The 16,108-nt window shown below is 37.2% G+C and overlaps 1 long non-coding RNA gene across 1 annotated transcript; it reads right to left on the bottom strand.

The window, feature by feature from the left end:
* Positions 1 to 8,180: 8,180 nt before the first annotated feature.
* LOC132066726 (uncharacterized) lies at positions 8,181 to 9,641 on the bottom strand. Its single transcript, XR_009416926.1, has 2 exons — positions 9,370 to 9,641; positions 8,181 to 8,554 (listed from the first exon to the last, which is right to left on the bottom strand). It is a non-coding gene; the product is annotated as an uncharacterized LOC132066726 (long non-coding RNA).
* Between the last annotated feature and the right edge of the window lie 6,467 nt (positions 9,642 to 16,108).

Raw genomic sequence — 16,108 nt, 5'->3', positions numbered from 1 at the left:
TGTTTCAACCCTTTATAAGGTCCCTAAAACGTGAAGATAGTCTTTGGAGCAACAAGAACCATTTCCATCTCAAGTCACCAACTCTAGCCAAGTAGAGAAGTCAAGTTGTCAAGGTAAGATCTAACTTTCTTTTCATGTATTAAGGGTGATGTAGATGTGTGAATATAAGTTGTATGCATGAAATAAGGTGTGTTGATGTTGGAACATGATGGTAGTTATGGGGTTATATGTGTTGATGTTGAAGTATGGTTGTAACTTGACGAACATGAATCGCATGCATAAAATCATGAAAGTTGGTGTTGGAATGTTAGTTGGCCGTAGGGACTGTTTTGGTGGAATTAATGGACTGATTTTCTTTAATAAATATGGTTGTTACTATCATAGATCTCATGGTAAAAAGAATGAAAAGAATTGGAAGGTTAAAGGTGAAGTTATGTTAGTATGAAAATGGTTGAATCTATGATTTTATGTGAGCGATGTTGAAGCATGGTGTAGCCGTGTGTGGACTGTTTTGTGAAGAAGTTAGTGAACTGTTTTTACTCGATATTTTGATTGTTATTATCATGAATTTTATGATGGAAATGAAGGTGTTTAATGGTTGGAGTTGAAACTAAAGTCATTTGTGAGTTGTTATAAGGATTATAAAAATGACGATATAGCGTAGTTGCGTATGAATTGATGTTGTACTTGTCGTGTGGATAGCTGGTCATAACTTACTGAAATTATATGAAAAGAAGACATGAAATGATGTATAAAAATCGCATGTGGTTGGCTTAGTATGTTCGTAAACGTTTGCAAGAATTCCGAACATCGTTATGTTGTCGGTTAGAGACTTGTTTTGGACATGTTGTGGTAGTGGACTGTTTTGGACTTGTGTTTTCATTAAGTTGGAAAGAATAATTATAAGTTAAGAGTATACATCATATTGTATGTTGGATGGGCTGTTATAAGTTGTTACATGCAAACGTTAAGGCTACAAACTAATAAAAGTAACTTGAGAATGTCGAAGCCGTATGTGAATCGTTATTGCATGTTATGAATGTGGGCTTTTTAGAATATTGTGTGGGCTGTCCGGATTGGTATTGAACACATAATTATTGATGTTGTATTGGTAGTATGTGGTTGGTTTAGATACAAGAGAAAACATCGCCTAAACATCTAGAAAGGAGTTACTAACGTTAGAATACGTTTGAATCTCCCCGTAGCTTAATCATAGTTGTTGGCGTCTTAATATAGGTTGAAGTATTATTGGGTAGCGTACACATATTGTGTGACGAATAAGCACTAAAGACCTTGTCCGATCGGAAGCACTTCGAAGGAAAAAGCTTTGGCGTGAAAGTTCGTGACACCTATTCGGCATTGAGGTAGGTTACGGTTTACTTTATGTCTAGACTCGGTTAGCGAAACGTATGTAAATAGTAGTGATTGACGGGGAAAGCATGATAGGCCTTCGGGCATGGGGTGGAGGTAAATTCCATCTAGGTTGGTATTGCCAAATTGTTATGTGGGCTTGTTGCCATTATTGTGATTATTGTTATGTGGGCTCGTCGCCATTATTACGATATTGTTATGTGAAATTTGTCATTGTATTGTGAGTTCATGTATTTGATATAATTCTCTCTCTCTTGTTATCCCACTGGTCATATGGAAGAGGAAGGTTATTACTGAGAATTGAATATTGAATTGTAATTCCTAGTATGAATCTATGGAACCTATGATTGCGGTGATTATTGAGGTTGAATCCATGCGAGGCATGCATCCCATATTCTATGTGCTATGTGATGTAATTATCACCTAGTTGTATCTTTATCACATACTAGCTCCTCCACCTTATGAAAGGGAAGGGTAATATTGATGATTGAGCCGTGGGCAATAATATGACTTGTACTTGTTTATTGCATATTGGTGATATAGTTGAGACTGATATCATGCATGACATGCTTTCATATTACTCTTATGTTGTTATAATGGTGAGGAGAGTGATTGAGAGACTCGAGGTCTTTGCGGAGAGGGTAAAGAGAGAGATGAGTGTTTGTTGCCCGAGGTTTCTTGCGGGAACGATGGAGTGTCCGATGCCCGAGGTCTTTTCCGGATCGTGAGAGTGTGCTCGTGATCCGAGGTTATATTCGGAGCGAGTGGTACATGGACTTCGCGGGTCCCCCATGGGTCATGACTATGAGGCATTGCCATAGCATGTGTGTACGGGAGTGGAGTGTGAGAGGTGACTACGCATTGCGCATAACATTTACATAGCACGACATTGCATTGCATAGCACTCCATTTGAATGGTCATTCATGTCATTGCATGGCACATTCTCTCGATTGATTCTTGATTTGTGAATTACCGAGTTGTTGTTTGTGAGTATTTATTTTAAAGGTTTAAGTATAGTTAGACGAAGCCGTAGGAACTCTTTAAACGCAATCCCGATAAGTCCTTTCTTAATCGAGGTTTATAGAATTCTCCCTAGGCTTATAATGCGAGATATTGAGATCCTTGTGACTATCGTTAATGCAAGACTTTCTCATGTGCTAGATGTGTGTGTGTTTGATTACTTATCTCGCTTACTTGTTAGTTGCTTCTTGTTTATATGCGTGAACTAACCATTGTCGGCCTATGATACCTACGAGCCTTGTGTTGTGCTCATACTACTCTTGCTACACTCCTTCTGGAGTGTAGAGTTATTTTCAGGCGATATTCGGAGTCTCACGACCGTTTCGAGGCATTCGTCAAAGGCGTTTGGGTGAGCTATTTGAGATATTGCAACCCAGAGTCTCTCCTTAGATTTACATTGTTCTCTATCCTTCAACAGAAGTCGTATCCAGTTTGAGTCTGTTATCTATTCAAATTGTAAACTTCTTAGAAGCTCTTGTATGAGTCTAGACCAGATTTTGGAAATTTCTTATAATAATAGCATTTATTCCGCATGTTGTATCAAATTAAGGTAGTTATCTGAAGGGTTCGCCCACCAGGGAAGGTTAGTGTGGGTGCCCGCATGATCCATGATTTGGGTCGTGACATTAATAACCGGGCGCTCCAAGTCATGATCATCTCCTTTTCCCCTGGCCCGTGCGCCCTTGACTAGAATGTGCTTCTTCGGGGATCGCTCCCGCTAGCACGGGCGGTGAACCCATCTTTGAGTTGAGTCTGGAAACTCGACCTCTTCCTCACCGGGAGTCGCCACCGCAGGCGCCGAAGGATGAACCTGAAAGTATATAATAATTAGTACCATTTCTTATTTATTAAATTGAATACATTAACGTTTGTTGAATAATCAAACTTGTGTATCAACGGGCACCTGAGTAGGCTCTTGAGATGGGTCTGTAAGCTCCTAAAATGGGTCTGGTGCAGAATATGAAGTAGTCTCCTGGACGAGATGTTGTTCGAAGTCCAAATAAAGGTTATAAAAATTATATAAATATTTACCTTATATTGAATAAAATTGATTTTAAGTAAAAATCTTACCTGCGCCTCGATAGTCTCATGAGAAGAAGCTGATGAGAAGGCTCCTGAATGGGTCGCTCCTATGGACCCACTGGCGCCGAATCCTAAAATATAAAATATTACTAAATAATGAGTAACATATATATTTAAAATAAGTAATTTAAATGAAAAAATAAGTATTTTAAATACTAACCGGGATCAAAAACTCATCGAAGTCTAGAATCCTGGCTCTCTCTTCCTCACGTATCTCATCGCTAATGAAGCGCGTAACGCCGCCCAATCGACGTTATCACGCTCCTCCATGTATGCAGAAAGGTCTAGCTTGGGCGTGAAAGACCCGTGTATCTCGGCAAGTAGGAGCGCGAAACATATGCGTAAACTTAGGTGAGTCCCGAGGTGAGTCAAACCATAAGCTGGAACGGCCTTTCATAAATCGCGATGGACTAGAATCGGAACGTCCTCGGAATGGGATCGGCCTCGTCTACCAGGTGGTGTCCTCCACCACCGGGTCCTCTTAACAAATAGCACCACGTCCTCTGGCGGCACGGCGTCCTCGGGCAATCATGGCCTATATATATGCCTCTTTGGGGAGCACCCGGTCCTCCTCAAGCGTTAGGCGATAACACGGCCTCAAAACATATTATAGACTCCCCGCATGCGCCTAATCTCTCCCAAACGCCGCATTTATCGAGATACCATCCTCGGATATCCGTACCATCTCCGACGCTAGCCCCTCAAGCCCGGGGTAAGGCATATTCTCTAACCCCAACATGTGTAATCGGTCATTTCGACGGCCACCGGTTACGTACACATTGTGTTCAACGAAGTAAAAAAAAAAAAAGTTATTTTTTAAAACGTAACAATTAATGCAATTAAATAAATATAAATACGATAAACTTACCGATGCCTCGTACTGCCCCGCGAGTGTTGAGTATCCTATATCCCTTGCGGGACGCAAAGCTGGGTTACCGATCAATCGGTGTGTGATCTGATGATACCAGCGCATGTAATCCTCAATGGGAGTCAAATGGCCGACCACCGCTAAAATGCCTAACCTGTTCTCCTAACGGCGGAGCTGGACATCCATGAAAGCCAGAAAATTATCATAAATGGCAGCCCGATCGTCCCGCTGGTAGTGTCGAAGCTCTAACTGACGGACGTCGGGGGGTATACTTTTCGTGTATGCCCAGCCAAGATCACTCCAATACGTAAGACACGCTCGAATGTGGTCCTCTACGATGTCCGGTGTATCAATGGACACCGCGACCTCTAAACCCCCCCCCCGACCTAATTCACTCAAAAGGTCGGCAAACCATCTAATATAGCAGCGTACGGTGTCCATATAAATAGCTGCATAACATATAAATACAAATCAGTGATCACCAAGTAGAAAAGACGTTTAATTAAATTAATAATGTAAAGTTAAATAGTTTTACCACTTCGTCCATCATGTGATCAAGCTGGTCCCGAAATGGAAGAATATTGTGGTGCGTATCCACATCCCGGTCAAAACCCGTTGTCTACCTCCTCGCATAAGGCATGTCAATCTCGAGGTGATACCTAAGTACGGGCTGAAAAGGCAGCATCCTCTCCCACGCCCATAACTGTAAGCGATATTAGAAAATACGATTTTTTAGTCGTCGTTACAAGAGGTTTGTTTACTTTAAAGGAACGCACACTTAAAATATTACCTGGAGAAAATCAAAAAATCCACACACACGTCGACGCATCAATAGACGCTCGGCATAGGCATGCAAGTAAAGATACGCCAAAACAAATTTTACCTCCCCGAATGGCTGTAGTCTCCCTCTCTTTTTTTTTTTTTGTGCGGTCCGGATGCTCCAAGAAAACCAAATATCGTAATTAATCATGGACGACAAAGGCACCCGATGAGTTCGGGAACAAGATTCCCCCGAATATAATAAGCAGGCACAAACGGGCATGACGATCAACAACGTCCTGCTGGGTGTCGTCCTCAACAGGAGGCTCATTCTCCAAATAAGTGCAGAGTGCACTAATCTGAACCCGACTCTGTCCCGACCTCTGGCCCTCACCACCAGGCACGAAGTGGGTGAGCCTAGTCAACTCCGTCACCCATGTACTATCATGAGGAGGCTCGTACCGAGTGTATAATGGCTCTCCATCTACCCGTAATCCAAAGAGGACCTCCACATCCTGAAGTGTAATCGTGGCCTCACCGGTGCGAAGATGGAAGGTACGTGTCTCCGGCCTCCACCGCTCAACCATGGCCGTAATGAGCACCCAATCATGTTGTACCCAACCAACGGACACACAGCGATAGATGACGCCCCGAAACAATATCTCTAAGATGCGAGGGTGTGAGAGGCGCTCGCGTAAAAGATTCCACGCTCTCTGAAGCCTACGGGGACGGAGCCTAGTCAATATCCCTATATTACCAGCCCATAATAACTCTGACCTATGATTTCCTTGCAAAGACAATACTGATCTATCATCGGGCCACGGGTGATCATCAGGCCCCGGGTGATCATCGAGCCCCGGTGGAACATTTGGATCCATGAAAGAGTCTAGTCTCTACAAACTAAATTAGTCATTACTCTTGAAATGAAAGAGAAATTATATTAACTAATTAATAATTTTAACTTGGAAAAAAAATATCTACTTATTATCCTGAATACAATATTTATTTTGAATGTATAAATCTTTATTTGATAGTCTTTTCCAGTAATATTTGTTTAGAACTCTATTTTGAATATATGATATATTTTTAGTTGACCAAATAGCCAACACAAATATGATAAAATTAGACTAAAAGAGTATATTCGTCGACCACATTTTTTTTTTTTGGTCCTATACATTTTTTCGTTAACGTATGTATTTATGAAATTCATAATAATTTTTATTTCCGTGAACATAAATATTAAAAGAAGAACTTTAACTATTCGTTTTTAGATAATCTTTTTTTTATTTAACATATATATTCATGCTTTTAAAATAATATAGATTTAACAATTCATAATCATTTACAACTTGTTTGGATGGTTGTTACCTATTGTATTATATTGTGTTGTTAGTTTAAATACAATGTTTGCTTTGATTGTTACTTTAACTTTATTGTATCATATCGTTAAATCCATCGTTGCGTAACGAGGAAAGGTCCTATTTTATGTAACGACTTATTTGGTCCTATACATTTTATCGTTAACGTATGTATTTATGAAATTCATAATAATTTTTATTTCCGTGAATATAAATATTAAAAGAAGAACTTTAACTATTCGTTTTTAGATAATCTTTTTTTTATTTAAGATATATATTCATGCTTTTAAAATAATATAGATTTAACAATTCATAATCATTTACAACTTGTTTGGATGGTTGTTACCTATTGTATTATATTGTATTGTTAGTTTAACTACAATGTTTACTTTGATTGTTACTTTTATTTTATTATATCGTATCGTTAAATCCATCGGTAGAATCTTGCTCCTTGACTTGAATATACCAAGAATCTAAACTTTCCCGACGAAAATTACTAGAAAACGACGTATTTTTATGTGGGGACCATGTTGAAATCGCCTGCAATGGCGTTTTTGAAATTTTTTAACGCCATTGGAGGGACCAGTGGTGGAACCGATCGGGTTTTATGGTGGAGTCCTATAGTGCAGTATTTTACTGCGCTATAGGTGAGAGAAAGTTTGGTTTAGCGCAGTAAAATATCTTTAGCGCTAAAGCACTCCCGTCACGGTTAAGTGCTTTAGCGCGATTTTACTTAAAGGTACTTATGTCACCTTTTTTTTTTTTTTTTTGTTGGGGTATTTTGGTTCAAAATGTTTTTTTTTGGGTCATTTTGGTTCCGGACTCTAATGTGATTGGCCCACTCATCTTATGACATATAATGGGCCCAATCAGATTGACAAGAATGGGTCATTTGCACGATTGTCCTTCAAAGGCACCGGTCTTCAATTTTTGTCCCTCAAATTGGTGGTCTTTAATTTTTGTTCTTCGCTAAAAATCACTTGGTTTCGAGTTCGAACTCCCGCTCAATCAAAAATTTAAAAAAAATCACAAGGTAGAGTTTTACACCTCAGGCAGAATTTTGCATGCAAAACTCTACCTTAAGGCAGAATTTCGCCTTCTGGTGAGAATTTTTTTTTTTTTTTTTTTTTTTTTACACTTAGTTGGAATTTTACAAACATCTGCCTTAAGACCTAGCTTTTGCCCGTATGGGCCTAATTTTGGGCAAAAGTTAGGCCTATTGAGGCAGAAGACTTCTGCCTGAATTGGTCTAACTTTGCCGGAATAGGCCAAACTTTGCTACAAACTTCTGCTTTGAGATTTTTTTTTTTTAAAAATATTTGACTGAGCGGGGGTTCGAACCCAGAACCCATGGATTTTAGGTGAAGGATAAAAATTAAAGATTTTAAATTTGAGGGGTAAAAATTAAAGAACAGTGCCTTTGAAGGGCATTCCGCACAAAAAAAATGGATCAGTACATGTAAGGCCCATACTTCTTTTGCGAGGCCCTTCTTTTGGATATACATGTAGTAGAAAACTAGAGGGGGATGAGCACGGGCCCAACATTTTATATTATGGTGAACCTTTGCATAGCTGGCAAGAAACAAAATAACACCAGTGACTAATAAAATTGTTCATCTAATCTTTAAATCTTATTTACAGCTACTCCGAGGATTGAACTTATTCGGCATCTGCGTAATCATCTCCTTCCAACTCATCTTAGGCTATTTTGAATAGAAAAAGTACAAATGAGATATAACATACCATGAAATGAACGTTATAGTACTTTCCGATAAAATTTCCGTGGTTATGATGTCATACCAGGAATTCTCTCATCAATTCAACACTATAATTTTGCTTAGTCTTTGATTAGTTCTTACATTTCCTCTCAATTTGTGTCATTTCAGGTTCAATTATCCACAAAACAACTGCTCTCCTCTCCCCCCCCTCCCTTTGTTATTCTTTCTAATATCTTAGCTCTCCATTAGCAAGAATAGGAGCAGGGCTTGCTGACCAACTTCATATTGATATCTGTAAAGCAAGTTGTTTTTGCTTTTTAGCTGCAAGAGTTCTTATCTACAGTTATTGTGCGCCGTTATCCCAAGTATCCCGCACCTGCACAACCAGAATTTACATTAATACACATATATGCTCACACAAAGATACACTCCACTTGTAAATGAATCTGAGGTACTTTGCTGCAGAATAGGAGATTTCTAATGAACTGCCTTAAATAGTGATAATAATTTTGGTCAAAATGGCTGTTAATTCCACTTCTTAACCATCCGAAGGCACAATTATCTTACAAATGAACATCATACTTTTATCAATTAATAAAGACAATTAGAAGCAATAGTGGGAGAAACCAAATAAAATTGTAGGCAGATGCTACTACATTCATGTTACCACAAATCCAATATCATGATTCTCTTCCAAATTTCGGTAAAGCTTTGCAACTTATTTTCCTATAGTAGAAAATGTTAACATTAGTTGGAGAAAATCCTTATATTAGAAAAGTAGAGCCACGGATAACAGAATCACATGTGCCAAAGCTATTTCAAGATAAATGCTAATTAACTTGGGAAAACAATATGTACCACCCATCTTTGGCAGAATAAAACTTAAATGATCAATGATTTTTTTTTTTTTAAAGATTCCAATCATTATCATCAAAGAGAAAATTGATACTTATTAGGTAAAAGAGTGAACCTCGCAACCTTGAGAAAAAATAATTGAGAAGCATAATGTACCAATCAAAGGATGCAGGCTTTATCCTGAATGATTGGACGTAGTGACTTTTTAAGTGCATTGACAAATCCTTGGGCCCAGGAATATTTTTGTCATATCTGCTACTAATGTTACTTATCTATTGAGGGTTGAACAAAAAATAATCATACAATTCAAAGAATAGACAAAGAGATTAAGATTACCAGCGATTTCACTAATACTGAATAGTACATCGTCTGAGATTCTCCACTCTTCTACTTCCCTGAGATTGCAACAGATTATTTAATTGAGTATAAGAAATCCTGTTGTTTGTGCACGACAAAACAAAGATATGTTACTTCGTATAGCCAGATTATGGAGAATAGAATACATAATTAATGGACGTTTATGCAATTATAACGAATAAAATCTTTTCAGATGGTGATTTTTGTACTTGAGAGGATCACAGGAAAAGACATTCTTTACATAGTTAATTTGAAGGTTGATAGTTTCTGAAGCGCAATCAAGATACTAAGCTAAGTCAATCAGAAATCAATGCAACATATACAACTTAGCTTTGAAAAATTAATCATATGCATTTAACACTGGCTATCTGCTTTTAAGGAAATTGGGTCACTTAATCAAATCAGCCATTAAAAAGAAGCTAACTTCATTCTATTAATCAAATCAGTCATTAAAAGGAAATTAACTTTATTCTATTAATCAGATCAGTCATTAAGAGGAAACTGACTTTATTCTGTTAATCAGATCAGTCATTAAAAGAAGCTATCTTTTATTCGTTTTCTATCCTAGTAATAAACATACAGACACATGAATGAAAGGACGCATTACTTTACCTGTAAATCTAAAACATTGAGGTGACCAAGAAACTCCAATATCAGTAAAATCACTGTTCTTAGTCACATATTAATTATTTGGTAACTGAGAAGATGACATAGCATGTTGAATGATGTACTCTTATATTATGGAATAGTAAGCAGCAACAATTGGGGGATATCAAAATTGTAACTTAGTGTAACAAATGACTTTTTAGTGACCGCACAGAGCTGTTTGTTTGGATAAACAAATGCTAAATCATCCACATACTCGTCATGGCCATCCATTTTCAAACAGAAAAGGACAGGCAACAATTCAGGTACGACTTTTCACTAATCAAATACACCAAAACATATAGATTTAGATTTTCCAAAATAATGAAAAGAGAAGTTACCTCTACTTGTTGTTGCACATTTTTTGTTTCGATGGTGACATACATGTAAACCAAGTGCTTAGAAAATTACTGCACTACAAAGAATTGTTAAATACATTAAAAGGAGTATTTCATATACAATGCCAAAAGCTAGTAGAGCACTCTGAAAGTTTACGAGAAATCAGGAACTATGATGCTCAACCATAGGACTCCATCAATTCCTCATAATGGCACTGATCCAAATCACTTACGGCCAATTTAGACGGAACCATGCCTATTTAGATGGAATATCTGATTAAGGTTTTAGATGAAAACGTAGTTCTCTTCAATAGATTGAAAACCTTATATATCCAACCATTGAGTTGATCGAGATTAGATGTTACACCTCGCACTTTCAGAGCATGAGCACGCCACGTATTTCACCGTATTAATGGAGTACCGGAGACGTCCCGTGAAGTTTTGAAAGGTACAAGCCATGGGAAGTACATAGCAATGAAGTAAAGGATGAATTACGATCTCGTAAGTTGTAACCAGAAAGGACAACCTTGGAACCAAAGGACATGACCATTATCAAGTATGATTAATGATAGATATGATGTATGGAGAGTTTTGGAAGATTCCCGGACCAAGAAAATCGAAGAAAATAAGTTTGTCGAAAATTTGAAAAATTCGGCAGAATTTTGGACAGAAATTCTGGATCAACTTTAGAGAAGTATGCCTCCTAGTATATCAGGAGTTTTGAAGTGAAACGAAAGCCTAAACTGAAGTTTAGGAAGTCTAGTTTCCAACACAACAAACAGTTCGTCAAAATGACATCGGAGTAGGGAGTTTTGGGCATTTCAAGATAAGTCTCCAATCTGTCAAATGGCTCCCCGCGGGCCCCACTTGGAAAGTCGGTGGAACTGACTCTTAAGGGGTATAAATACCATATTTCATCATTTACACTTCTTGGGAGTTCTAGACACATCCACACACTTCTCTTAAACACTTATAACCCCTTAAATCAAGAATCCAACTAGATAACACCAAACTAGTTCATGAAAAGTGATTGTTCTTGCTTCTACTTGATGTTGTGGTGAGTTTGGTCTTGAAGAAAGATGGTGTGGCTAAAGTTCTTCAAGTATAGGGTATGTTCTTCATCCTATCTCTTATGTTAAGTTGATTTGAAGGTTTAGCAAGTCTTAAAAGTGAAAATAGTTATGGAGGAAAGGTCATAAAGTGTTGTGTTGTAGTTGTTGAGTTTATGGACTATTTTGAGCATGCTATGGCTATGTTGTTGAGCTAGTTTCCATGTATATGGATGGTATCTAATGTTGTTGGTGTGTTGATGAGAATATACTCTTTGGTTGGAAAGAAAGGGAGTGTATATTGTTATTGTATGTTGATAAACATCGTGTGGGATGTTTTATGGAATATTTTGGTATTGATGATGTTGTTGTTGGTGTTAGTGTTGTTCTTGTTGTGTTGGTTGCTGGTATTGTGATTTCGGGCTAGGAATATAAACAGGGGAGATGCTACCCGAATTTCGGCAGATTTTAAGGGGGATTTAATTTGAAGGCTTAAGACAAGCATATGACGATAAGTCTAACAATAGTATGACTGGTTTTATATATAGATTACGAGACGACGAATGATCTTATGTAGATTGCAAGACGGGAAGTAAGTTCGAAAGTCGAGAAATAAGCTTCCAGGTATGTTGAGGCTATCCTTTCTTTCATTTTGGCATAATCCTATGATATGAACGAACAAACGAGTAAGCGAGCTTCCATATTACTTTACTCTTAGAAGCACTAGGAGTACTTCAGTCTTTGATGTTCCTGTAGCTTTTATGATTATTCCTTGACTTCTTAAGTCCTGAAGGGGCATCCATAAGTTGTATGTTTCCATAATGGTGTCTAAATCCCGAATGGGACATTCATGTGGTTTCTTTTTTCATATGCATTTCATATTTGATTTTTAAGTCTCGAAGGAGACAAGTGAAAAAGGGGAAGAAGTTCCCATTTTGAGCTAAAAGTTGCTTCGAAGGGAGTCTTTTGATGTTTTACAAAGATTATCATGCATTTGCATACTTATATACATGCACGACATCATTTTATGGGAAAGGGGGAAGAGGGCTAAGGCGTTATATACACAAATCACCTGATCAGTTAGTCCACGATGATTATGATGCTCGAAGGGGCCATTATGCTATTATGCCCGAAGGGGCTGCGAGCAGGGCAAAGTGGGCGAAGGCATGCATTATACATATATATATATACTCATGATGCATTAAAAGTTCATATGCACGTACATGATTCACAGTGTTGGTTACAGGTACAAATTGAGTCTATTACTCTTTTTTATCATTCGAGTCGAGATATATTGTTTCAATTCTGCCTTACATACTCGGTACATTATTTATACTGACGTCCCTTTGCCTGGGGGGGCTGTGTTTCATGCTACACAGGTGTAGACAGTTAAGTAGAGCACACTTGCCATAGGATGTTCTCGGGCTATCAGCTGGATTGGTGAACTCCATTTCTATTCGGAGTGTTGCCGAGTCAGAGTACTTATGTATGTCCTCGAGTCAAATGCATTACGGGTATGTTGGGGCCTTGTCTAAACTTATGTTATGGTAACTTGGTCCTTGTTAGAGGCTTTTGCAAACAAGCATCCTGTGGATAGTGCGTCGAGATGTCGACAGCTATGTAAGGCGGCCGCATAGGTCGATGTGTTCATATGCATTGATTTAAAGATTTTATTGTGAATAAAGGTTTTCTTTGACTTAACGATAAGGGAGAAGTCCCTGACACGATGAAAGAGTTCTATTAAAAAGTTTTGTGACATGAAGAGTTCTATTAAAAAGTTTTCATGTTTTACTTGATGGAGGCGTCATTTCATAATTTAAAGGTTCATAGAAAGTTGTGACTTATGAATAGAATGGTAGTATGGTACTCGTACCGAGTAGGGTCTTGGGTATCATTCATGGCCCTCCGATTTGGGTCGTGACATTAGAAGTCCACAAATCCCATATACTCACTCCAATACTTCTCTTCACCATCTTTATGATCCTTTTGATCATTATCATCTTCAGCCCCATCAATCATACTCATTTTGAACTTCTTGATATTCTCCACAATAGCTATTCTAGTAATACATGAGTATGTATATTTTGTAATGAATTTAGTGGGATTTAGCTCAAGTATAGACTTTTGAGTTTGAGCTACTTATGCAAGCTTTTAAAGTATGTAGAAATTAGAACGGAGCTTTGTTTTTCCTCGGTAAGTAAGACTATTGATTGACTACTTATTCTTTTTTTTTTCTTTTTTCACCAGAATATTGTTCGTTGCCTGTTTCAGAACTTATAGTTGGTTTACTTGCTAACTGCTCTAATTCTACTCTTTTTCCTAGGGGATCCCAGTACGGCATAATGGCTTGTCACACTATGTATCCCTTACTAAGGTTTTCTCTTGTGAATTAAATCAAACACATTGCATGATAGAATTAAATCTCCACAAATCAAGGAGACCCATAAATGCAAATCTATCTCTTTCCATTCCTAATAATCCACCATGCAGAGAATTAGCTTCCTTCAAACGCAACAAAAACCACAATCTTTCAGCATTTTAAAATACCATTTGACCCCCTTTTCTAATCCATAGTCAAAATAACTTCCCGTAGATCCAACATTGAACCAAAAATAGACAAACTTTAAACAAAATCTAGGACGGAAGGCCAGAACACAAAGCAAGAAACAAAGAAACAAGGAGAAAATTAACTTAATCAATGTAATAAACCCACAAAGGGTAAAAGATTAGTAGCAGCGTTAGTAGATACGCCCACTTTTACAGTACAATTCAGACGACATCTTGTACAATTAAATACTGCAACGTTTGTCCTCTCCTTGTTGGCTTCTATCAAAGAGAGATACAAACGGGTCAAGGAGGTAAAATTCAGCAAATTGACTATAAATGAAAACGTCACTTTGGATGTACATAAACATGCAAAGTTTACTATATTCTTACCATTTTAGCAAACTAATACAATAATAATTTACTATCATATTCTTGCCATTTCAACAAAATTACATGTCTTACCAGTCACCGACAAAATAGCCGCTGAGAGTTGCTACTACTAATTTCTTGAGGAATTGAGAAGTTCATTTCTTACCTTTCAAATATGAGAGACTAAAAGATGACCGCCGTGTAGTTTCTTTTCATTGAATTGAAAAAGAAAATTCAATCCGCATTTTGATACCTTCAATTAATTGGTCCAATAACAACAACATACCCAAAGCAAATTCCCACACGGACGTGCCGTGGAGAAGGAAACGTCTGTGACGCTTCTACCTTCAAGCCAAAGGAGGAGGTACATTTTGAAAAGCGCTACCAAGAAAACAAGAAAAAACAAAAGGTCACCTTCAATTATTTGGTCCATATCTAAAAATTCTCAAATTTTAATTTCAAAACCCAAGATTAAAATCTCGAATACCATAATGAAAATAGTAAGTAAGAGAAATTACCAACATGCAACACTTGATGAATCAAAAGTAACCATAAATGACTAAATACTAAATAAAGATGCAGACATAAAACAAAAAAAGGAAGAAGAAGCACAAAAAACACAGAGAAAGTGAGAAAGAGAAGCAATAATTTTGGAGGAGGAGGAGGAGACGTGTCTCTTGTAAAAGGCGTGTTAGACTCCCCGATTTGCACCTGAAAATTTCTGAAATCTCAAAATTGCCCTTATTCGTACCCAATTTGCCACTTCTATAATATACTAATATTGTACAAATTGCGTTCAACGTCACTTTTCAGCCTTATAATTTGAAAATTCACTGTTATGGAGTTTTTAAATTTAAAGGTGAAATTCTACGATAATATCCTGAAATTTAACTTGGGAAGTTTGAAACCCTATGACAACGGCTACTTTTCAGCCACATATGTTCCTTTCTTTCTCTTTTAGGGTCTTGCTTGGATTTAGTGATATTTCAGCTATTGCGTCTTTTGTATTGTGATGATTATAGAAGTCACTGATATTTTATTCTGTGTGACAAATGAATCATTGTTGACAAGCATGACAATCAATGAAATGCTTCTAGTATAGAGAGGAAACTTTATCGAATTTTATCGGGTGCAAGGGGTAAGCTTGAAGGTGGACCTAACTTCACTTGCGACTCAACATAGATTATGACACATAACTAAAGAATTCATTTGACATATACTAAATAATTATTTTCTTCGCCTTTTACTAGGTCTATAGACTCTATACATTTGTAAAGGATTAAATTTTCAAAATCCATGATTATTAGCATTTCACAAAATCTTGTAAAATGTTTTTGGGAAATTAATAATTAATGTTAAGGATAAATAGAAAAAAGATTGTTTTTCTCTCGATATGTTAAAATGAACAAGTAAAAGTAAAATTTCTTTTAAAATAGTGAACAAGTAAAAGTGAACGAAGGGAGTACAATATCATCTATTACTAATGAACTCCACACGTAACAAGATGATGTCTTGAACAGTTGAATTCAGTATATTACTAATGTGACTCCCACATGATCGATGAAAACAAAATATTTACGATGGGATTGGTGACCCCATTTTTGAGAAATTTACATTGTACGATGAGATGTCTTAAGGAAGATTGTTATCGTAGCCTATAAGAATATAATTATTCGAGAAGCTTAAGTTTAGGGATTTTGCTGTAATGTCAACATGGCGAGAGATTAAAAAAAAATGTTTCGTATATCATGTTTGGTACCAAATGTAATA

This window comes from Lycium ferocissimum, chromosome 8 (genome assembly GCF_029784015.1).
Source record: "Lycium ferocissimum isolate CSIRO_LF1 chromosome 8, AGI_CSIRO_Lferr_CH_V1, whole genome shotgun sequence".
Lineage (NCBI taxonomy): Eukaryota > Viridiplantae > Streptophyta > Magnoliopsida > Solanales > Solanaceae > Lycium > Lycium ferocissimum.
The sequence above is the reverse complement of the archived record's forward strand: the minus strand, read 5'-3'. Positions and strand labels throughout refer to the sequence as shown.